This window comes from Hypanus sabinus, chromosome 9 (assembly GCF_030144855.1).
Source record: "Hypanus sabinus isolate sHypSab1 chromosome 9, sHypSab1.hap1, whole genome shotgun sequence".
Classification (NCBI taxonomy): Eukaryota; Metazoa; Chordata; class Chondrichthyes; order Myliobatiformes; family Dasyatidae; genus Hypanus; species Hypanus sabinus.
The window spans coordinates 123,268,173-123,292,882 of record NC_082714.1 but is presented as its reverse complement, the minus strand read 5'-3'; the positions used below and the strand labels follow the sequence as shown (position 1 = coordinate 123,292,882).

At 38.5% G+C, this 24,710-nt stretch overlaps 1 protein-coding gene across 1 annotated transcript in view; it reads right to left on the bottom strand.

Annotated features, from left to right (window-relative positions):
* LOC132399771 (RIPOR family member 3-like) overlaps positions 1-12,749 on the bottom strand; it is a 187,369-nt gene extending 174,620 nt beyond the window's left edge. The window contains exon 1 of the mRNA XM_059980503.1: positions 12,687-12,749. The gene's annotated coding sequence lies outside the window, so the exon portion shown is untranslated. The remainder of the gene's footprint in view (positions 1-12,686) is intronic.
* Positions 12,750-24,710: the final 11,961 nt, after the last annotated feature.

The following is a 24,710-nucleotide window of genomic DNA, read 5'->3' as shown; positions in this document are numbered from 1 at the left end:
AGAAAGGGAAGGGGTGGCCACTAGACAGCAGTAGATAGCAGTAGGCAGGTAGTGCAGGAGTCCCCTGAGGTCATCTCCCTCCTAAACAGATATACTGTTTTGGATACTGTTGGGGGAGATGCCTCATCAGGGGAAGGCAGCAGCACGTGAGTTCATTGCACCATGGGTGGCTCTGCGGCACAGGAGGGAAGGAAAAGGAGTGGGAGAGCTATAGTGATGGGGATTCGATTGTAAGGGGAATAGATAGGCGTTTCTGCGGCCGCAAACGTGACTCCAGGATGGTATGTTGCCTCCCTGGTGCAAGGGTCAAGTACGTCTCTGAGCGGCTGCATGACATTCTGGAATGGGAGGGTGAACAGCCAGGGGTCATGGTGCACATAGGTATCAACGATATAGGTAAAAAATGGGATGAGGTCCTACAAGGTGAATTAGGGAGTTAGGAGATAAACTAAAAAGTAGGACCACAAAGGTAATAATCTCTGGATTACTACCAGTGCCACGGGCTAGTCAGAGTAGATATAGGAGGATATTTCAGTTGAATATGTGGCTTGAAAAATGGTGCAAGGGGGAGGGATTCAAATTTCTGGGGCATTGGAACCAGTTCTGGGGAAGGTGGGACCGGTATAAACAGGATGGCCTGCACCTGGGCTGGACTGGAACCAATGTCCAAGGGGGAGCATTTGCTACTGCTGTTCAGGAGGATTTAAACTAATGTGGCAGGGGGATGAGAACAAGTGCAGAGAGACAGAGGGGTGTAAAATGAGGGTGGAAGCAAAAAGTAGTAAGGTGAAAAGTAAAAGTGGCAGGCAGGCAAATCCAGGGCAAAAAGCGCCACTTTTCAACATAATTGTATAAGGGCTAAGAGTGTTGTAAAAACAAGCCTGAAGGCTTTGCGTGTCAATGCGAGGAGCATTCATAACAAGGTGGATGAATTGAATGTGCAAATAGTTATGAATGAATATGATATAGTTGGGATCACAGAGACATGGCTCCAGGGTGACCAAGGATGGGAGATCAACATTCAGGGATATTCAATATTCAGGAGGGATAGACAGGAAAGAAAAGAAGGTGGGGTAGCTTTGCTGGTTAGAGAGGAGATTAACACAATAGAAAGGAAGGACATTAGCCTGGAGGATGTGGAATCGATGTGGGTAGAGCTGCATAACACTAAGGGGCAGAAATCGCTGGTGGGAGTTATGTACAGGCTACCTGACAGTAGTAGTGAGGTTGAGGATGGCATTAAACAGGAAATTAGAAATGTGTGTAATAAAGGAACAGTAGTTAGAATGGGTGACTTCAATCTACATATAGATTGGGTGAACCAAATTGGTAAGGGTGCTGAGGAAGAGGATTTCTTGGAATGTATGTGGGATGGTTTTCTGAACCAACATGTCAAGGAACCAACTAGAGAGCAGGCCATTCTGGATTGGGTATTGAGCAATGAGGAAGGGTTAGTTAGCAATCTTGTAGTGCGAGGCCCCTTGGGTAAGAGTGACCATAATATGGTGGAATTCTTCATTAAGATGGAGAGTGACATAGTTAATTCAGAAACAAAGGTTCTGAACTTAAAGAAGGGTAACTTTGAAGGTATGAGACATGAATTAGCTAAGATAGACTGGCAAATGATACTTCAAGGGTTGACGATGAATATGCAATGGCAAGCATTTAAAGATCGCATGGATGAACTACAACAATTGTTCATCCCTGTTTGGCAAAAGAATAAACCGGGAAGGTAGTGCATCCATGGCTGACGAGGGAAATTAAGGATAGTATCAAGTCAATTAGCAAAAAAAAAGCGGCACACCTGAGGACTGGGAGAAATTCAGAGACCAGCAGAGAACAAAGGGCTTAATTAGGAAAGGGAAAAAAGATTATGAGAGAAAGCTGGCAGGGAACATAAAAACTGACTGTAAAAGCTTTTATAGATATGTGAAAAGAAAAAGATTGGTCAAGACAAATGTAGGTCCCTTACAGTCAGAAACAGGTGAATTGATCATAGGGAACAAAGACATGGGAGACCAATTGAATAACTACTTTGGTTCTGTCTTCACTAAGGAGGACATAAATAATCTTCCGGAAATAGTAAGGGACCGAGAGTCTAGTGAGATGGAGGAAATACATGTTAGTAGGGAAGTGGTGTTAGGTAAATTGAAGGGATTAAAGGCAGATAAATCCCCAGGGCCATATGGTCTGCATCCCAGAGTGCTTAAGGAAGTAGCCCAAGAAATAGTGGATGCATTAGTGATAATTTTTCAAAACTCCTTAGATTCTGGATTAGTTCCTGAGGATTGGAGGGTGGCTAATGTAACCCCACATTTAAAAAAGGAGGGAGAGAAAAACCGGGGAATTATAGACCGGTGAGTCTGACATCGGTGGTGGGGAAAATGCTAGAGTCGGAAATCAAAGATGTGATAACAGCACATTTGGAAAGAGGTGAAATCATCAGACAAAGTCAGCATGGATTTGTGAAAGGAAAATCATGTCTGACAAATCTTATAGAATTTTTTGAAGATGTAACTAGTAGAGTGGATAGGGGAGAGCCAGTGGATGTGGTATATTTAGATTTTCAAAAGGCTTTTGACAAGGTCCCACACAGGAGATTTGTGTGCAAACTTAAAGCACACAGTATTGGGAGTATGGTATTGATGTGGGTAGAGAATTGGTTGGCAGACAGGATGCAGAGTGGGAGTAAACGGGACCTTTTCAGAATGGCAGGCAGTGAATAGTGGGGTACCGCAAGACTCAGTGCTGGGACCCCAGTTGTTTACAATATATATTAATGATTTAGACAAGGGAATTAAATGCAGCGTCTCCAAGTCTGCGGATGACACGAAGCTGGGTGGCAGTGTTAGCTGTGAGGAGGATGCTAAGAGGATGCAGGGTGACTTGGATAGGTTAGGTGAGTGGGCAAATTCATGGCAGATGCAATTTAATGTGGATAAAAGTGAGGTTATCCACTTTGGTTGCAAGAACAGGAAAACAGATTATTATTTGAATGGTGGCCGATTAGGAAAAGGGGAGGTACAACGAGACCTGAGTGTCATTGTACACCAGTCATTGAAGGTGGGCATGCAGGTACAGCAGGCGGTGAAAAAGGCAAAAGGTATGTTGGCATTCATAGCAAAAGGATTTGAGTACTGGAGCAGGGAGGTTCTACTGCAGTTGTACAAGGCCTTGGTGAGACCACACCTAGAATATTGTGTGCAGTTTTGGTCCCCTAATCCAAGGAAAGACATGCTTGTCATAGAGGGAGTACAGAGAAGGTTCACCAGTTGATTCCTGGGATGGCAGGACTTTCATATGAAGAAAGACTGGATCGACTAGCCTTATACTCACTGGAATTTAGAAGATTGAGGGAGGATCTTATTGAAATATATAAAATTCTAAAGGGATTGTACAGGCTAGATACAGGAAGATTGTTTCAGATGTTGGGGGAGTCCAGAATGAGGGGCCACAGTTTAAGGGTAAAGGGGAAGCTTTTTAGGACCGAGATGAGGAAAAACTTCTTCACACAGAGAGTGGTGAATCTGTGGAATTCTCTGCCACAGTTCATTGGCTATATTTAAGAGGAAATTACATATGGCCCTTGTGGCTAAAGGGATCAGGGGGTATGGAGAGAAAGCAGGTACAGGGTTATGAGTTGGATGGTCAGCCATGATCACACTGAATGGCAGTGCAGGCTCAAAGGGCCGAATGGCCTATTCCTGCACCTATTTTCTATGTTTCTATGTTTCTGTAAGATGATGAGAGGCATTGATTGTGTGGATAGTCAGAGGCTTTTTCCCAGGGCTGAAATGGCTAGCACGAGAGGACACAGTTTGAAGATGCATGGAAGTAGGTACAGAGGAGATGTCAGGGGTAAGTTTTTTATGCAGAGAGTGGTGAGTACATGGAATGGGCTGTCAGCAATAGTGGTGGAGGCGGATACAATAGGGTCTTTTAAGAGACTCCTGGACAAGTACACGGAGTCTAGAAAAATAGAGGGCTATGGGTAACCCTAGGTAATTTCTAAGGTAACGACATGTTTGGCACAGCTTTGTGGGCTGAAGGGCCTGTAGTGTGCTGTAGGTTTTCTATGCTTCTACATTTCTAAATCCTTATAATATAGATCTATTGTCCTTTGAGCAATTGCTCACAGAATCTCTTTGTCTTTTCTGAATTAATTTGCCCAAGATGCATATTTTGGCTCTCTGAAATAAGGAAAACATAAGATCCAACTGCAATGAAAGGTTAAGAGAGATGAGAAATGTAAGAAGTGCATGTAAATCAGAAAACACTGCAAGATGTGCAACACGTTATTCAGAAAGATAATTAGATATGGTGATATCTTTGTTTCTGCAAGGATATCTAGAAGTTCTGATTTGTCTTTGGCCACAATGGTGGTGAATAATACTTGCATCTTGCCAATAAGATGACAAAGCCATGCCTACACCTGCCAGTTAGCTGCTATTGCTTCCAATTGTGTATCATCTTATCAAAATAGAGAAGCGTTCACTTGAGTGGCATGAAATACTTTAGAGTGATCTGTCTGTCATGGTTGCTAAAGGTGTGATGGTACTTTGTAGTATGTGATAATTAGATATGCATGTTGATGGAAATATTACATCTTAAGTTTAGATTTGGTGAGATATAATATTTGAACATCTTGACCATACACATAAATTTATTGAATTGGATCACTGCATTCAAAACTTCAAGATTGATTCCTAGTATCAACTACTGCTGCTGTCTTCTATGAGTTTGTCTCAAGGGACACCAGTATGGATGCAGGATATCTCCACAACTTTTATTTTCTTAATTGACTACTGATGCACTTCAAAAAAAAGTGGAACCTCCGCTCTACCATCAGGTCTAATTTTTTTTAGAATTTCTCACAGGTCACCTTTGGTTCCAATAAACTTGCCAATGTTAGTTACAATCAACTAATGTTAGTTAGAATGTAACTCTTGTGTAAGCTAGCTTTGAGTTGTGCAGACAGGAAGAGGGTTAGTGCCATCTTTAGAATGATTGGAAGAATTAAAACATTTCTAAGTGAAAGAGTGCTGCCAAAACAGAGGATGACCACATTACAGATTTAAAAGTAGGTCAGAATAAACTCTTATGACATGACATACTAGGAACTTACAGAATACGCCTCGGAGTACTTTAGTGAAAGAAAGCACACCAACTAGAGATCACACTATGTAGCACAGACTTGATTTAACTCAGGCTAATATTAAAGTTGTACTACTGCTGAAGTATCAGCAAAGAAGCAGCAAAATCAGAAATGAATACCTGGTGAATTCATTTTTAATGAACATGCAGAGCAAGATACTGTATTTAGTACCTATATTTTATGTAATAAATGTTAGTTAATTGTGCATCATGATCACTGTACCTTTAAACATTGATTTTGCTCTGAAAACTACTCATTATTCTGAAATATCAACTTCAGCCGATGGTGCGCAGTCATGAATTTTATTTGAAGTATTTGTTACTTTATCCAATGTTTAACAAGAACTTCACACTTGAGCTAATTGATATTTAGTGGCTAGAAAGATGCAACTTCAAGTTTACTCATCAAATTTTAATTTTGGCAACAAATTGATGATATTTAATAAACAAAGAAGGTATTTGTCCATGGTAAACTGAGGACATATTAGCTTTTTGAATGTTCATTCAAATTATTTCAAAAGTATAAAAATTTGCAGCATCTACATAGTAATTTACTCAGTAAGATTACCAAGCAGGCACTAAAAATAAAGGTAATAATTGAATGATATCTTAGTATCACCAATAACATCATGATTAACTCAATATACTGTAGACATTGTGAAGTATTTTATGAGATTTGGACCAATAATAAAGCTCCTTTACATATCTATACTTTGGTATATTTTCAGAAATATTTTTGCAAAAGTGTTCACAATAGAAATATTTAGCACAACAAAGAATATCCACAAGTCCTGATAATAGAAAAGTTATTTTAAGTCAATAAAGTGCAAGATATTTTTGGCCTAATGTCTCACTTTAAATTTATAATATGTAAGAAACTCCTGCTCTGCTCATATTGTTACTATAGCAATATGCCTCTCAAACTGATAGGAATAATGCAACTCTGCTATCTTGCATTCACAGGAAGTGAGTCATAGTGAGTTGAGACTGCATAGGAAAGATAAAAATCTTATACAACAGTTGGTAGCATGTTCCATGATGATATTTACTGACTCTGTTTAAAGGAATTGGCTGCAGGATCATTAGCCCACTGAAAGCATGGTACTGCACAGGGCACCCTGGATAGTTTGCCATTAATGTTTGCTCCTGTGCATGTACATCATACAACTTTTGCACTTAACAATTTCTTCCTATTAGTTCACATTAAGTTCAAGTAATTCCAGGAATCCAGTACTCATCTGCCTGAATCTAACTAAAAGTGCAATAATTTCTCTAAACAGGAGATGACTATTGAATCTAACCTCTGTATAAAGTCACTGAGCAACACTGGGAGTACTCTCCACAGCCACTGTGTCAGAGGTGGGAGCAGACTCTGTAAAGTCTTTGTGGAATATGTGGACATCCGTAGGGAAGGCATGTATAACAATGAGTACAAAACACCATCAAGGACCAAGATGATCTGCCAATTGACCAAGGAGGCCCTTCAGGAAGTATAATGACCTCACATTTATGATCAATGTCTTTAAGTAACAAAGTCTTTCTGTCAATATCGTCATTTTTTCATATGTACACAGAAGAGCAACATTTTTCTGTTGAGGTTGAGGTTTGTAAGCATCTATATGGTACTTCCAAATGGAGATGAAGACAAAGATATAATCTTTAACTTGTTTTGAGGGCAGGATGTAATGAATGGTGCATTGTTTGATCTACATCCATAAACAGAGAAACGTTCTATTTAGATTCTGTTCAGAACCATTCATATCCTTTGAGGCAGGTAACATACAGGGAATAGCAGTCCCTTGCTTCAAGTAGTGTTTTCAGGCTAGAATTTATGCCACTAAACCTCACTATTGAAATGAACAAGCACAGGACATCAGAGGTAGAAGATGACAAATTTTCAACAGCTTAAAATATCTTACAGAATATCATAGCTAATGTCATCAAAGACATTCCAGGTAACATAGTGACTTTCAAAGGGATCCATGTATACCCACACCCTTACTGTTGCTCCCAATCCAATACTATAATGCTCTTCTCATACTTAGAGTGCTGCAATCACGACAGCCAAATTATCTTTACAAGTTGTGACATAATCAAGAATATCTTTCCTCTCTCTTAAAAGTGAACATCATTCCTAACTGCAGACTAGAGGGGAAGAGAGGTGTGGACCAAATGAAACAAACATATAGATTTTATAACAAAGTAGCAGAATCAGTAAATAAAATGGTACTTTCTGCTTCTTCTGGTCCTATTTTAAGACTTATTATTTCTCAGTAGCCATATGAGCTATCATTAAAGACCATGAGCAATAATAAGCTCTTTGCATATTTACTCCTACTTTTACACAGAAGAATACAATTTATAACTGCAGATAGCAGCAAAAGACTAGAGAGGGAAGGACGGGATGGATAGTGCATCCTGTGCTAGGAGGCTCAATCATTTGAAGGAAAGTGTGCCCACAATCTTGGGCTTTGTTACCAATATAGTCATGTTTAAATCTCCATCTCACACCATACTTTCCTTTCAGTCCATAATCACCTCTATAATATGGAGATGCTCAAATATGCTCCTCATATTAACTGTGCCCCACCATGACCGTGTGTTGTGCCCTTTTCATTTCAGATACACAAGAAATACCAATTTAGGCTACTACTGGCAGTGAAGCCATAACAGTCAGGAAAGAAAAAAACATTGTAGCATTCTACCTTAAACAGTCATCTCGTAAGTATAAAAATGTAAGGATATGGCTAAATGTAGGGGTTATATGCATTTTATTAATGGATTTGCCTGATAATATGCATATAACCCCCCACATGAATTTAAAAAGTAATGAATGAAACCAAATATAGATTCTATGACAGTGCCAGATTCCCTAGAATCACAAACTCAAATGCCACTTTCTGTACACATTCTCATCCTGCTTTAACACTCATCAGTTCTCAGAGGCCACACAAGGCATCTCTAAAGATACCAACATATCACTATGATTTGCTGAGCCACTTACTGGTGAAACAACTCACTAGGGAGCCAATATCATGTGATCCTAACCCCACTTAGGACAAGCTATTATTAAGGCTATGGTTATCTTAAACCTTAAAGAGTGATTATGGGTTCAGCTGGTTCTGACCAAGGAGACTTTTGCAGAATGACCAATGCAGGATAAAGTAATTACTAGGTTTCATAATGGCACTGAAAACTTTGCTGGAGGATATAAAAATTAGGAATGATGTCCTTCATCTTCAGAAAACCCTCCAAATATACCTTAAAAAGATAATGGAAAGATTGTTGGAGATCAATGGCAGGACATGCCAAGAATCTGGATGCAACACTTTAAAAAATTTAATGATCTCAGATGTCTGATCAAAATAAATTCATTTTCAAAACCCATTTTTTCTCTAACCATACCACTAGTCTCACATATCTCAATATCAATATTTGCCCTAGACCACAGCAGTTAACCAAGCATAGCTGCAAAATTGCCCAGACAGAATACAGGACACTTCTCTGCAGGAAATGTAGCATACAATCTGAGACAAATTAATGGGGAGAGCATTAGTGCTGCAAGTTATTAGGACAGCTTTGCTACGGTTGTGGTCAGCAGCAGAACTGAAATCATCCAGAGTGGCCTTAACTTCATGCTCAAAAACTCTTTCTCCTTCTTGTCATCACCCCCTCTAACTAATCACCATTCTCCTCTGATTTACAAGTTGTATATGCTGTGAGTATGCACTGCTTAGTTCTCCAACACTTCTGCAATTATCCTTGTGCAATGTTATAGGAACTTGGGTAGATAGGAAGAAACCAATTAACCATTCAAGCCCACTTCAGCAGTCAATATCTTGACTGATTTATAATCTTTTATTATATGTTATAATTGGTAATTATAGGTAAGCCTAGTAATTTCTAAGGCAAGGACATGTTTGGCACAACTTTGTGGGCCGAAGGGCCTGTATTGAGCTGTAGGTTTTCTATGTTTCTATATTAGCTGGAAAGGAGCTTAAGAAGAGACTTAGGAAGGCTGGGGGGGAGGGGGGGGGATGAGAAGGCCTTGGCAAGTAGGATTAAGGAAAACACCAAGGATTCTACTAAATAAATAAATAGACACATAAATATTGACAACATAAGTTGTACATTCCTTGGGAGTGAATCCATAGGTTGTAGAATCAGTTCAGAGTTGAGGTGAGTGAAATTATCCATGCTGGTGGTTGAAGTATAATAACTGTTCCTGAACCCAGTGGCATGGGACATGAGGCTCCTGTACCTCCTTCCCAAAGGCAGCAGCAAGAAGAGAGCATGGCCTGAATGGTGCTTTCTTGTGACAGCGATCCTTGTAGGTGTGCTCAATGGTGGGGAGGGTTTCCACCAGACTATATCCACCACTTTGTGGAGGCTTTTTCATTCTTGGGCATTGGTGTTTCAATACCAGGCCATGATGCAACCAATCCACCGTGCATCCATTGAAGTTTGTCCAAGTTTTAGATGACATGCCAAATCTGCACAGACTTCTAATTTAGTTTCTCGGGGTGGTGACAAAACAAATTGATGAAGGTGCAGTGGTGGATATGGATTTAAGTAAGACTTTTGACAACGTTTTCCATGGTAAGCTTATACAAAAAGTCATGAGGCATGGCAACTTGGCTGGGAGGATTGTTAAGTGGCTGGCCCACAGAAGGCAGGGGATGGTAATAGATGGAGCACATTCTGCCTGGAGGTCGGTGAGTAGTGGTGTACTGGAGGGATCTATTCTGGGACCTCTGCTCTTTGTGATTTTTATAAATGACTTCAATAAGGAAATAGAGGGGTGAGTTAGAAAGTTTGCAAAAGACACAAAGATTGAGGTGTTGTGGATAGTGTGGAAAGTTGTCATATGTTACAATGATATATAGACATGACACCAATTTAGGAGAAGTGGCAGATGGAGTTCTATCTATAAAGGTCTGAAATGATACACATCAGAAGATTGAATTTAAAGGCAGAGTACAAGGTTTGTAGCAGGATTCTTAGTTGTATGGAGGAACAAGGGGATTTTAGGGTCAAAGTCCATAGATCCCTCAAAGTTGCCACACAAGTTGAAAGGACGGTTAAGAAGGTGCAAGGTGTGTGAGTCTTCATTAGTCCAGGGATTAAGTTAACAAGCCGAGGAGTAATATTGCTCTATAAAACTGTGGTTTGTCTCATTATGAAAAAAAAGTGGAAGCTTTAGAGATGGTGCAGATGGAATTTACTAGGAACCTGCCTGGGTTGTGAACTATGTCTTATGAGGATAGGTTGAGTGAGCTACGGCTTCTCTCTTATGGAATGACTGAGCATCAGAAGTGACTTAATAAAGAAGTGTAAGATTATAAGAAGCTTAGGGTATCCAACATCTTTTTCCAGGGGCAATGATGGTCAATACTAGACAAATGCTTCCATGGCTTCCTCTACCGTCAAGATAAAGCCACTCTCAGGTTGGAGGAACAACACATTATATTCCGACTGGGTAGCCTCCAACCTGATGGCATGAACACTGATTTCTCTAACTTCCATTAATGCCCCTCCTCCCCTTCTTACCCCATCCCTTATTTATTTATTTATTCCCCCCTTTTTTTCCTCTCTCTGCCCCTTTCACAATCACTCCTTGCCTGTTCTCCATCTCCCTCTGGTGCTCCCCTCCCCCTTTCTTTCTCCATAGGCCTCCCGTCCCATGATCCTTTCCCTTCTCCAGCTCTATATCCCTCCAATCACCTTTCCAGCTCTGAGCTTCACCCCTTCCCCTCCGGTCTTCTCCTATCATTTCGGATTTCCCCCTCCCCCTCCTACTTTCAAATCTCTTACTATCTTTTCTTTCGGTTAGTCCTGACGAAGGGTCTCGTCCCGAAACGTCGACTGCACTTCTCCCTATAGATGCTGCATTCCACCAGCATTTTGTGTGTGTTGTTTGAATTTCCAGCATCTGCAGGTTTCCTCATGTTTGCAATACTAGACAACATCTGTTTAAGCCAAGCCAAGGAAAGTTTAGGGGAGATGTCAGAATGTTTTTTATACATGCTGAGTGGTGGGTGCCTGGAATACACTGCCAGGGATAATGATTGAGGTTGTTACAATAGGGACATTTAAAAAACTCTTGGAAAGGCAAATGGATTTACTGAAATAAAAATGGAGGGCTATGGGCTGTGTTGGAGGGAAGAATTAGATTCATTGTGGAGTAGATTTATATTGGTTAGCACAACATCATGAATAAGGGGCCTGTGCTTTGCTGTACTGTTCTTTGTTCTAAATCAAGTTTGCCTGGTGAATGATTGACATCATGGTGTGTCACCTCTGAATATTTCCTGCAGAAAATCGCTTAACACTTGTTAATATCCTCAGAAAAGGGCATGATCCTTTGACAGCATTTGGGCATACTAGAAGTATTCATAGGTCTCCATGAATGGCCTCCAACATGCCACCAATCTGACAAAAGCTTTTAATTAATTAAAATTCTGATAAGAATAATCTTAGTTTAGCATACACCTTCAGTGGGATAATGTTATAATTAAAGCAGATGAACATTATTTGTCAAAAAATTCAGCTTTTCAACAAAGAAAATTGTTTCTTACCTTGGGGTTATTTTACACAACTACAATCTATAAAAAGTAACAATGTACTTAAATCTGACAGTGCAATTTGGTTTGTGTTTTACTATCACTTCATGTGGCATTTTATGCCCAGCACAAAGGAGAAATTGTTATGAGAACAAGATAAATTGTGTTTATAATGGAAGGTCTAGTATAAATGCTCTGTTATCTTAACAGCTTTAATATAAATGGCCAAGGTTTTCTCTACTGTACAACATACAATATAATGAGCTTATGATTACATACATTACTAGTTATTTGTTTTTCATATGTAATACTGTAAAAGGATTAATACTAGTTAGCACTAGAATGAAAATCAAAATCCATTTTGAAATAAATCACAAATATTTTGCAATATTTTAGAATGTCAGAATCTTGTAGCACAGAAAGAGGTTAACCTCTCCACTGTGCTAATATTGGGACATTGAAAGAGTTAACAAATTAGTCCAATTCTTGCTTTATTGCTGTCATTTTACACATATGCACTTCCTTAATAACTATGCATTCAATTTCCAATTGAAAATTACAACTGAATCTGCTGCCACCAGCTATTCAAGAAGTGCTTTCCAATATGTTTTAACATTCTTTATTTAAAACAAATGCATATAAGGTTTTAGTGAGCACTTTGGAGAACAAAATACTGCAGATAAAACATGCATCTTGGACAGTGAAATTTAGAGTACAAGACTGATTCAGGATTTGTGAAACCATCACTTGCTGCAGTTAAGATTCTTCTCTCATAGAAGAATTTTACATCATATCAGTAGGGAATTGCAGTGAAGTGTTTCAGACCAGTCACGTTCAAAACAATTTTTTTATAGTGAAGAGAAGGTACTGGATTATGGGATAAAAATGATTGAGTTTTAGAATAATTTACTTATCTTATACAGCTAATTACTTCTCTTGGTAATTTTATCAAAATTTTTCTTTGCTTACCTCTGCGTAACGTCCTGATGCCTTTATTCCTTCTGAGGTCACATGTGACTCAATACGTTTTGGGATATTTTTGAAATAATGCGGTGTTTACGAGAACTACATAAGGCACTGCATGCATGTTACTGATAACAATATATCTTAGGAGTGGTACTTGGAAAGATTATCAAAACAGAAATTCTGAGAAGCAATAAAGAACTTTCTGTTCTGTGGTGCTTCAACATACTGTCACTGAACAGGATGGAGTTTAAACTCTGTATTTCCATCTATTTCCTGCGGTGCAGTACAGCTAACTCTGGAACTGCTAAAGTAGTACTTAAATTAACAGTATGCTGACTCTGTATAGTGTTTCCAGTACACTATCAGCTGCATGCCATAAATCAAACATCTGTTTTCATTTTTTAACCAGATCTTATGGTTTTCTCTTTTACCTGGGATACTCTGGAGAATCGTAATAATTACTGCAAACATTATGTTTTATTAAACTTTGCTAGAAGTTACATATATGTAAGAAAAAATATCCATTGCTCTGGAGGTATCTGTTAAAATATTTGATGTTGAGTACTGTAAACAGAATTTGCAACATATCTGTAACAGTAAAGTTGGGGAAAACCATATGAAGCTACTTTTCCAGAGCAGTCTAACTAGATACACACACATAACAGAATGTCAAGACTACAACATTGCATCCTTATACATGTTGCTTTGTTCTCTGGTAGAGCGTCCCTTTACAAATGGTGCTTTCCCAAGAAAAAAATTTAATTGCTAAGGTTAGCTATTTTAAAATGTATATGTAGCTCCCCTAATGGAATACTGGGTAAAGAGCAATAATATTGCAATGCTAAAATCAGATCTAATTAAGTTGCAATCCTATGGCCAGCTATGAGATCAGAGCATCAGGAACTATAAATGCTCGCAGAAAGTCTTGGTTCAGAATAATAGGAAAAAGAAATCTCAAAGCATTATCATTCCTGATCGTTATCTAATAATCCTCACTCTGCATAGATTTGGTTTTAATACATACTCACTGAATTACAGCATGCATTGTTTATCAATGACATAATAAAAGACCTCTTCAGAGGGTTTGGGTGGTGAGCCAGGAGAGTTTACTAGATCAAATGACTGCTTCCTACTTTCCGGAATGGAATCAATGAGCAATTCATGCAAATCCGACTGTAAGGCAGTATTTACTACTGATGTTGCAGTGCCCGTTGCAGCCATCCAACCGACTGCCATGTACAAAGATTGCTGTTGCCATGGCTATGGTTAACAGACTGCAGAAGCACCACATTGACAAAGTAGCAGGACTTGCTGTCCTCCCCCAGGAACACAGCACTTTATCTGCTACTCCTGCCACATTGTCGGTCCCTTTACCTACCAACCAGCAAGTCTGGATTGTCTCCATTAATGCCAAAATGAAATAATTCACAAACAGGCTCTTCTGAATCAAAATTCTCATGGTTATCCTCCCTAACAATCTGCTACAGTATTCCCTCCACTGACAGGAGGCAGCCTTTCATTGACCATGCTGCACTTACTAGCAGGCAGGTTTAGTGTTAGGGCATCAGGAATGGGGAATGCTTTGTGAAGATCAGGCATAAGTGGAGCACAAAGCGTAGCTGTGTTTTAGTAAGAAAGTATGATTTCATTTATAAATTTACTTTGGAATCATGACTATTGGAGGAGGGCATTTACTTTAGCATTTTAAGTATGGCAATACTGTTGAAGTCATTTACAGTTAGTAAAAGAAAGAACTGCAGGTGAATGGGAATTATGTTTCACATGACTTCTGATGAATTCTTCCATAATTGCTTGAAACATGGGTTTCTCCTTGCTCTGTGATTTAAGCTGCGACTGCTCTAAATGGCAGATTTCATTAAGGGGGTCTGTAATGAAGTGCATATAGCAGATAGACTGCTCTTCTTTTAGCCTCTGATAACTCTAATGGCATGAATCTGAAATCCATTAACACAAGCTGATTTTTTAGGACAAGGAGAGTTTTGTTTTCATGATCTGCCTCAACAAATAAGTCATGCAATACCCCAAACGGTTTCTTAAACATCATGTAGGAATGTGGACCCAACCATAGTTGGAATTTTGATAGATGTTGCATCAAAATGTTGATGATAAATTTGGAATCTAGAATAAACAGGAAGTTACTTTCAGCACTCTTAAGTTTAAAACTTTCTTTCTTTTACGAAGCCATTTTCATTGAAGCCAAAGCAGATGATCTGCATAAAATGTTCAATGTAGTTCACAATTTTCAACAGAGAAAAGCTTAAAGCACTAACAACTTAGGAGAAATAAAGAAAACAATGAAAAACCATGATAAAATACTGGTAGCATTTTTCCTTCAATTGATCCCAGTCTAATAATTTACATTCAATTGTGTGAATTTTTATTTAACTTGGAAATCTAAAATGCCATACATTCTTGAATTTTTGATTATTTCTGTTTTATCACAATCTTTTTGCATATTTGAAAGTCTGACAGTTGTTTGTGTACTACCAAAAACTGTGGTTTATAAAATTTGTAAGGCTATCAACATTCAGCATTATGATTAGGAAATTTTACAGCAGATTCTAAAGCAAAAACATGTATAACATGAAAATTTGTCATTCCTTACTGCTTCCCAGGGCATATCACTACAGACATTGCCAAAGTAGTCAATACAGTACCAGTAAACTGGAAAAAACTAACTTTTTATACATTATTACCATTTTAATACTAATGAAAAGGTTGTACCCAACCTTGTTAAATAGAAATTTTTTTCTGGCCAGTGGTTCCAAATAGAACCATGGATATTTTATCTATTTGTATGTGAGCAAATTCAGGACTTCCATGCAGAGATCCCAAATATATTCAGTTTTTGAATACTACATCTGTTAAATTTATTTCATGAAGCTTGATCTTTAAGATATTCCCCAGCATTTACACTCAGTAATCTGCTCATCAATTTCAGCAGGAATTGTGCAGCTTCAGGTTGCACATAAATCAATTGATTTATTTTTCAATTCATAACATTAGAAAATAAACTGTGTTTGACCTTTTCACTTTTTCCACTTTTAAGAAGAACTTTAGCAATTTTTAGTTTTTGTTAACTATTCACAATGCTTTCAGTACTTTGTGATGTCTGTAAATGTCAGGAATACTATGAAAATTACCTTAAAGCTTCAGTAGAGAACGAACACACACAAAATGCTTGAACCTTGAGCTTTAGAAGCTATATATATTGATAGGCAATCCCTCTTACACTGAAATCTATTTTTTATGTCTAAATTCTCATTCTCACAGAATGATTACCTGAAAAGTGAATGGATTTTAAATAATAAAAGTAAGTTAGATAATTTTTTATTTTTTTATATGGCACAGAATAGGCCTTTCCAGCCCTTCGAGCCATGCCACCCAGTAGTTCCCAATTTAATCCCAGCCTAATTACAGGACACTTTACAATGACAAATTAACCTCCTAGCCGGTGCTTCTTTGGAGCATGGAGGAAACTGGAGCAGCTGAAGGAAACCCACATGCACATGGGGAGAACGTACAAACTCCTTTTACGGAGCAGTGGGAATTGACCCCAGTACCTGTACTGTAAAGCATTGTGCTAACCACTACGCCAGTTTAATATTGGTTGTGAACAAAATAGTTATTCTAAGGTTGGCACCCTTTAGGAATTGTTTGCCTCTTAACTAACTGCTCCCTGATCTTCACATCTTGTGTTGTCCAAAAATAGATCTTGATCTGCACATGTTTGTTCAAGTGTGGCCTCCAGTACACAGTTTTGAGTTGAAGCCAATGAGGTTCCTTCCCCAGACTCAATAGATATCAAAGCTGTTAGTATGCTTTGAACCAATGAACATCTGTGCATATCGTTCATAGTCACAGAAACTCCATTGTACTCAAGACACATAATAAAACTCTTTAAAATATTAAAATACTGAAAAGAACATTTTCTTAAAATGTTAAACAATAGATCCACATACTAAGTAACATAAATAAATAAAAATATAACTACTTACCCTTCTCCTGGTAACTCACATCTTCCATCCTCTAGGTGAACTTTGCACGGAGTCATCAGTCAGATTTCCTAGCCCGTGAAGCCAGGAGTTCAGCAGAAGGTCACACTGCCACACTGGAGTAGCAGAGGGAGAGGCTTGCTGAAGGTACCACCACTGGCCAAAGTCAACATTCTAAACTGGGGCTTCAGCAGGGCCACATGAGATATCCCATCATTACAGCTTGCAATGGGTCAGGTGATCCGTTATATGTTTATTCAGAAAGTCCAAGTGCAATCTATGAAAAGCAATACACATTTTGTTTGAGCTCTTTGTGTATCAGGAGTATAAATGTGTAGAGTATCCAATGGACTTCATCAAAGACTAAGAACTCACTAAGCACTACAGCCTGGCTACTTGAACCATGCCCAGTGCGTTGACATCAGGAAAGATAGTTCTTTGTCCTCAGGTTGAATCAGGTCATTTCTTCATAAATTGTTGATCATAAATTAAACATCTGCTGTTTTAATGTTTTACAATAGATAAAAATTTATCATTGATCCTCATATACTGTCTTACACCACCTAAATCAGTGAAGAGGGGAAGTCTGGCATGTTTGGCACTTCGTTACCCTGCACCCACTATAAGGCAGCCACTTGGACAAACAATTGCATGTCTCTCAGCTGCTGCCAATGAAAGTTGATGCTAAAAGGACAAACGCTACAATTCAGACTCAGGATGACCGTGGGTCAGAGAGTAGGTGTGTTTGATTGTATGAATGGGAAAAGAATCAAACTCTCCACATTAGGGATTTTCATGGGAAGCATATTTAAAAGTTAGACACATATGGAATCCCTGTAGTGGTGAGTTGAGTGACTGCTTATCAGGGCTAGAAGGGTTTTGACCCAAAGAGTCAATTGTACTTTTTTCCATAGATGCTGCCTGGCCTGCTGAGTTCCTCTAGTATCTTGTGTGTTGACAAGACTTTTGACATTGGTTGATTGGGCATCAAAGGATTTCTAATGAACTTGGCTCAGATTGTACCTGACTGGCTATAGTAGGGCTAATTTCAGGTCAGATTTAAATTTTATAGCAAGCAGATTTCTATTGAATACTCACATTGTAGAAAGATGATGCAGTAATATTTCTAGTTACACACAGAAAGAAATATTGCTGTTAATCAGTGTCCAGCCTTTTTATTTCTCAATGCCTGACTCCCCCTACTGGATAACTGCTGGGAAGCCAGCACTACGGTAACCCAAGACAAACACAATGAACTGCACACATCAATATACTACACCTCTTCTTGAACAAAGGTGCATACATTAAATTACTCTTCAACTTAGGAAATAAGAGTTACTAACTTTTGCACTAAAGTAAACAGCTCAACACTATAATGAGTACAGAGGATTACTCTGCTCACTTCTGGAACTCATTACTCAAATAACAATTCATAATTAGATATATCTGGTTTAAAAGTTACGTCTCTCCAGTGGGTTCTGTGCAGGACCAACAGATACTGGACAGGCCTGGTCAACTTAAGATGATGTCATTATTGTGATAATTGAAGTTTAGAAACTGTAGAGGACAAATTAGATCTGAATAAAATGTGATGATAGGTTTAAAAAAGCAACCCTACAGATGTCATTATGGTTATCTTAGGTGTTTTCCAGTATGCAACAAAGAGTCGAGCCAATTTTTAGGAACAAGGAACAGGCCAAAAATCTTGTTTTATCCAAACACTTTTGAATGTTCCGAGTGGCAAAGTGGCACATGTATTAGAGTGCTGGCTCAGAGAGCCAGAGAATTGAGTTCAATCTTGACTTCAGGTTCTAGTAGAGTGGAGTTTGCACATTTTCCCTGTGATCACATAGGTTTCCTCTAGGTGTTCCAGTTTTCTAACATCCCAAAGATATACCGATGTAGGTTAATTGGCTACTGTAGATTACCTTTAGTATGTAGGTGAGTGATACAATATGGAAAGAATTTTTAAAAAGTAGTCTTGTAGGATTAGTGTAAATAAGTTGTTAATGATCAAAATGGACTTGGTGAGCCAAATGGCCTGTTCTGCTGCTATACATCTCAATGACTGTATGTCTACATTGTTCAGCTACACCATTAGTTGTATCATATAGTAGGCAGGACATACGATGGACCTCATCGCATTTCAGGAAAAGCTCAAATTTGGTATGACAAACTAAAATCATTGTCTGCGACATGCTTTGTTTGTAATCTTCGGTATGAGATGCAAAGAGGCACCTCAGAAGATGTACAGATTGTCAGTGGTTATCAGTTGTGTGGGAAGCACTTCAAGTCGTTTCAAGGTGACATCAGTGACAGCTAGTACATGCTGCTTGCCCTCTTCAGCTTAGCCTATATAAAAGCAGTCCCTCCTTCAGTAGTTCAGAAATGGGAATGCGGAAGCACAGAGATAGGGTGATTTTCAGCAGCCTCACAGGGTGCACATTGATTCACAAGATTCTGTATGTCTTGAAATAAAAAACGAAAATGCTGGAAATACTCAGCCCGTCAGGTAACATCTGTGGAGAAATAAGTGGAGTTAATGCTTTAGTCTGAAGACCCTTCATCAAAACCATCTAATCCAGGCTACCTGGACCAATGGCTTCAGGTGACACATGCAGAATTCCAATTTGGTGAATTCTGGATGTATTATGACTTTGAAACCCCATAGAATCCAGTTTTGATTTGTGAACAACTGGTTCATTTTAATCAAAGGGCAGACCTAATGTAAAATATCTCAGTTAGTTGTATCCAATACTTTTGAAACGACATGGCTCTGTCTCATTTCATCAGCAATAACACTTGACAGATATAGGTCCTGGGTATGCATTACATGAAATATTGATTCTCATTGGCACTTCCTCTGAGAGTTTTACACAACACAGTAGTCGAGTCAAAACATTGGCATTTGCATGGTCCTGATAACATCTGTACGCAATTTTGTAGTTGCAGGCAAAAAGGTCAAGGTCCAACATTGTACTCTTACTGCAAGGATTAGCACTGCTAACTTTGGACCAAAAGAGATTTGTTATCTGTCAGCAGATTAAATTTTGACCTTATAAATATTTATAAAATTCCATGGCCACAAAGATTATGTTTTGTACTTGTTTTTCAATTTGAATGTAATTTTGCCCACTTTATGTCATGGATCTGGAGGTGAAAGTGATTGAGTGTTCTATATCTGAAAGTAATACATTCAAAATGACTGTACTAACTACATATGGGGATGCATCATAAAAGGTCTCCAAGGCTTATCTAAATCATAGTCTAACTATTCAGAAATTGCTGAAATGCCTCTTCGCAATATGGAGACCAGTTCCACCTTGCCTCCACATGCAACAACTCATGCTGTGGCTATAGTAATGTTGATGAATTTGAAAAGAAATTTCATCATAATTCAACAAACCAAAGAATTACCTAAGCTTTACCAAGTTACAATAGCTTTCACTGTGCTCTAATTCTAAGCTTGCATGTCAATTCCACTTTCTTCTGGATACATTTTGTTGACTTCACTCTGCCTCACAGCAATCTTGCATTTTCTTCTCTAGGACTATCAGATGCAGTGTTGATGTAAGTGTTGAAACTAGGACAACATACAAAATCAATTTCATGGCATACTGGAAAATATCTAGAGCAGTTTAAACCCATTAAATTTGGCAATGATATATGTACTGCCCTTTGTGAGTGTTAACAGTATACACTCCCACTTATTGAGCACATCTACATGAAAATTTGCTGTAGAAAGCACCATCCTCATCAAAGATCCACACCACCCAGGCTATCCCCTTTTCTCACTGCTGCCACCATCTGTAAGGTATAGGTACCTCAGGACTTGCACATCAGGTTCAAGAACAGTTACTAGCCCTCAACCATCACCATCAGCCTCTTGGACAAAAGGGGATAACTACACATAGTTAAGGACTCTGTTGTATTGTAACTTCATGTTCATTATTTATTGCTATTTATTTATATCTGCATTTGCACAGTTTTTTACAGTTAACAGTTCCTGATGTTCACAAAGCTCATGTGAGAATGGTGTTCTTGGACTACAGTTCAGTATTCAACACCAGGTTCTGGAACAGCTTCTTCCACCAGGCCATCAGACTGCTTAATTCATGTTGATGCTACTGTATTTCTACGTTATTCTGACTATCCTGTTCTACTTAATATTTATTATAAATTGCTATAATCGCACATTTGAATGGAGATATAGATTTTTACTCCTCGTATTTGAAGGATGTAAGTAATAAAGTCAATTCATTTCAATTTACAGTTACTGTTCTACAGACTTTCTAAGTACGCCCGCAGAAAAAGAACCTCAGGTTTGTATGTGGTGACATGTATGTACTCTGATAATAAAATATACTTTGAAATTTTGAACTTTGAACAAGTAAGGTAGACTTTGGGCTCTAAGTCCATCCTCATAGTGGAATTTACTGAAAAATCTTCCACCTACAAGGTTGGTAAATAAATCCACTGCATTGTTTAATAGATTTGTTTCAGACTTTTCACAGTGATTTACCATGACCTTACAGTCCCCACAGAGCCACACTCTTTTCATACCTTTGGAACAACTACAATAGTAGCTGCTCACTCACTCCTTTCTGTTTGTGACACGATACAATGTCTCTTCAGGAAATCTAGTTCATTCTCAACCATTTCCTTCAAGACAGAGAACACAGTTTAATATTAAAGAAAAAATGGAGGAGGGCTTTGCTTCCATGTTCATCTTTAACAATCTTTTCCTTTCATTACCCACTTTCCTGCAGTGCACACTGTGAAACACTTGTGCTTCTCAGCAAGTCAAAGATGTTTTCCCTGTTCAATTTAATCTTTCTCCCCTTCACTGCCACTGAACTTCCCCATAATTTGAGTAAATCCACAACAGGAATTCTCTCTCCTAAATACGACAAGGCAAATAAGTGAAAGCTACAAGGGTTATCAGCCACGTATGTATATGTGTTCTATCTCAAGTGACACCAATTCAGTTTGGTTTTTTTTGTGTCAGTCACAAGCTGTGCACTTTGACATGCTCTCTTTTTTCTTAGACTTTGACAGAACTTTATTAGTGGTTTCCACCATAATGGTCATGTACTTGTTTGCAATGTGTGAGGTTGTTTGAAGAACCTGTTCTCAGCACCCTGCAGTTGCTAAGGAAATGAAGGAAGCCCATTCACCTTTTGGCACTCTTGTTGACTTAAGTTCCTTTATGGACTTTGAACATAACTTCAGGTTGAATCAGAATGGCATGTTAACTGCCTAGTATTCTTACAATCTCAAAGCCAGCATAACCCAGGCTGACTTAAAATTAAAATCCTCTTGTGAAAACTACTGTTTGTAATAAGTTTCTTGTAGGAAACTACAGAGAAAATGATGTCAGAGGAATGTACTAAAAGCACAGGGACTTTATAGACACCTCAAAACAATGAAGTTGCCAACAAAAAATTCTGATTTCTCTAGATGCCACTAACAAAATATATAATAGTCTGCAATGAGAATTCTCAAAGCATTTCAAGCCTAGCCCAGTGCTTCAATATGTGTCGTGTAAGTCAAATCATCAATTTGAGAAGTCCAACAAGGAATATATCTTAAACATGAGAAAATCTGTAGATGATGGAAATCCAAAGCGACACACACACAATGCTGGAGGAAATCAGCAAGTCAGGCAGCATTTATGGAAATAAATAAACACCATTTTAGGCCAAGGCCCTTCTTCTGGATTGGAGAGGAAGACCAGAAAACCATAAGACATAGGAGCAGAATTAGGCCATTCAGCCCATTGAGTCTGCTCCGCCATTCTATCATGGCTGATCCCAGATCCTACTCAACCCCATACACCTGCCTTCTTGTCATATTCTTTGATGTCCTAACCAATTAGGAAACTATCAACTTCCACTTTAAAAATACCCATGGACGTGGCTTCACCGCAGTTTGTGGCAGAGCATTCCACAGATTCACTGCTGTCTGGCTAAAAAAAAAAATCCTCCTTATCTCTGTTCTAAAAGGTCGCCCCTCAATTTTGAGGTTGTGCCCCCTAATTCTGGATATCCACACAACAGGAAACATCCTCTCCACATACACTTTATCTTGTCCTTTCAACTTTCAATAGGTTTCAATGAGATCCTCCTGCATTCTAAATTCCAGTGAGTAAAGGCCCAAAGCTGCCAAATGTGCCTTATATGTTAACCCATCCATTCCTGGAATCATGCTCGTGAACCTCTTTTGGACTCTGTCCAATGTCAACACCTCCTTTCTGAGATATGGGGCACAAAACTGTTGGCAATACTCCAAGTACAGTGCTATTAGTGTCTTATAAAGACTCAGCATTATCTCTGTTTTTATATTCTATTCTCCTTGAAATAAATGCCAATTTGCCTTTGTTACCATAGATTCAACCTGTAAATTAACCTTCTGGGAGTGTTGGCTGTGGACTCCTCTGCACCTCTGATGTTCAATTTTTCTCACCATTTAGATAATAGTCTGCAATATTGTCCCTTTTACCAAAATGCATTATCATACATTTCCCAACACCATTCCATCTGCCACTGTTTTGCCTGTTCTGATTTGTCTAAGTCCTGCTGCAACTGCATTGCTTCCTCAGCACTATCTACCCCTCCACCTGTCTTCATATTGTTACGTACCCATGGGTATCTTGTGCCTGTCACATGACCATGATGTAATTGAGGCTGAGACTCCACCTTCCGCTCAATGACATGTAAGACATAGTTTCTTTCTGTCCGCCTTTAATCTCTCCCTTTTCCGACTTAAACTTTGAAATTTCAAATTTATTCAGAGGGATCTGTAGAACAACAGTTATAATTATGGCTACTCTAAGTAGCACCAAAAGGAACCCGGACCCAGGCAACGGAAAGCCTAAAAAAGCTGACGAGTTCTTGGAGTAATCCCCTTGGGTGAAAAGATTAGAGTCTCAAATCAGCAGTATTGGTACTGAAATAACTCAACTAAAAGAGAAATTTGAAGAAAAAATTGACTCTCTGAGCCTCGACCTTAAAGAAGTTAGTCGAAATGCGGCTGACCTTTCTTCTCGTTTGGAAAAGGCTCAACAACGAATCATCGATCTGGAAGCTCGGTCGCATCGGAATAATATTCGAATTGTTGGAATAAAAGAGAAATCAGAATCTGCCGACACACTGGATTATTTTGCTAAAATGTTTCAGTCTTTATTTCCGGAGGTTTGTTCACTACGTCCGGATATTGAAATGGCTCACAGAACCGGTGCTTTAAAACTTTTGGATCAAGGTAAAAACAGGCATAATCTCCATTTTACAGACAAAGGCCACATTATTAAGCTTGCAAGAAAACAAAGGTTGTTTCAATTTCAAGGTTTGGAGATTCGCTTTTTTGAAGATTTTCCACACGAAATTGTTAAGAAGTGTGCTGGATTTGCCTCGGCCATGAGATTAGCATACCAAAAAAAGCTCTTTCCTTCGTTACACTATCCAGCTAAATTAAGGCTTTTTGTCAAAAATTCTGGGGCTCGTATTTTTGATGACCCAGCCGAAGCATTGCATTTTATTAACTCTTTGCCTGATGAGTCTGAAGCCTGAAGTTTGAATGATTTACAATGGTTTGATTGTCTCGTGGCTTAAAGAGTGATGAAATTGGAAGATTTGATGGTTATAGAAAGTCTTTAAGTAAAATGTATTTTTATCTCTGAAGAAGACTGGTTTGGATGGTTTTAACCTCAGAAGACATAGCGGGAGAACTGTTGAAAGACTGTAGATAATTTTGAACCATCTAGAATTTTTTTCTCTGCAGCATTTAAATGAACTAACTGTTTTTTTGTTCCGTATGCTTTTGTAAAAATCTTTAAAGTAATTATTTGGATTTCCTTACGTTTTAAGATAGATTGGATAATTTAAAGATGGTGATTGTTTTTCTTTTGTGCAAATATTTCAAGAATTGTTTTGGATGTGTTTTTCTTCCTTTATGTAATATCATGAAGGTTACTTTCAAAATTGAAGGTTGTTTTGTTTTACAAAAAAAAACT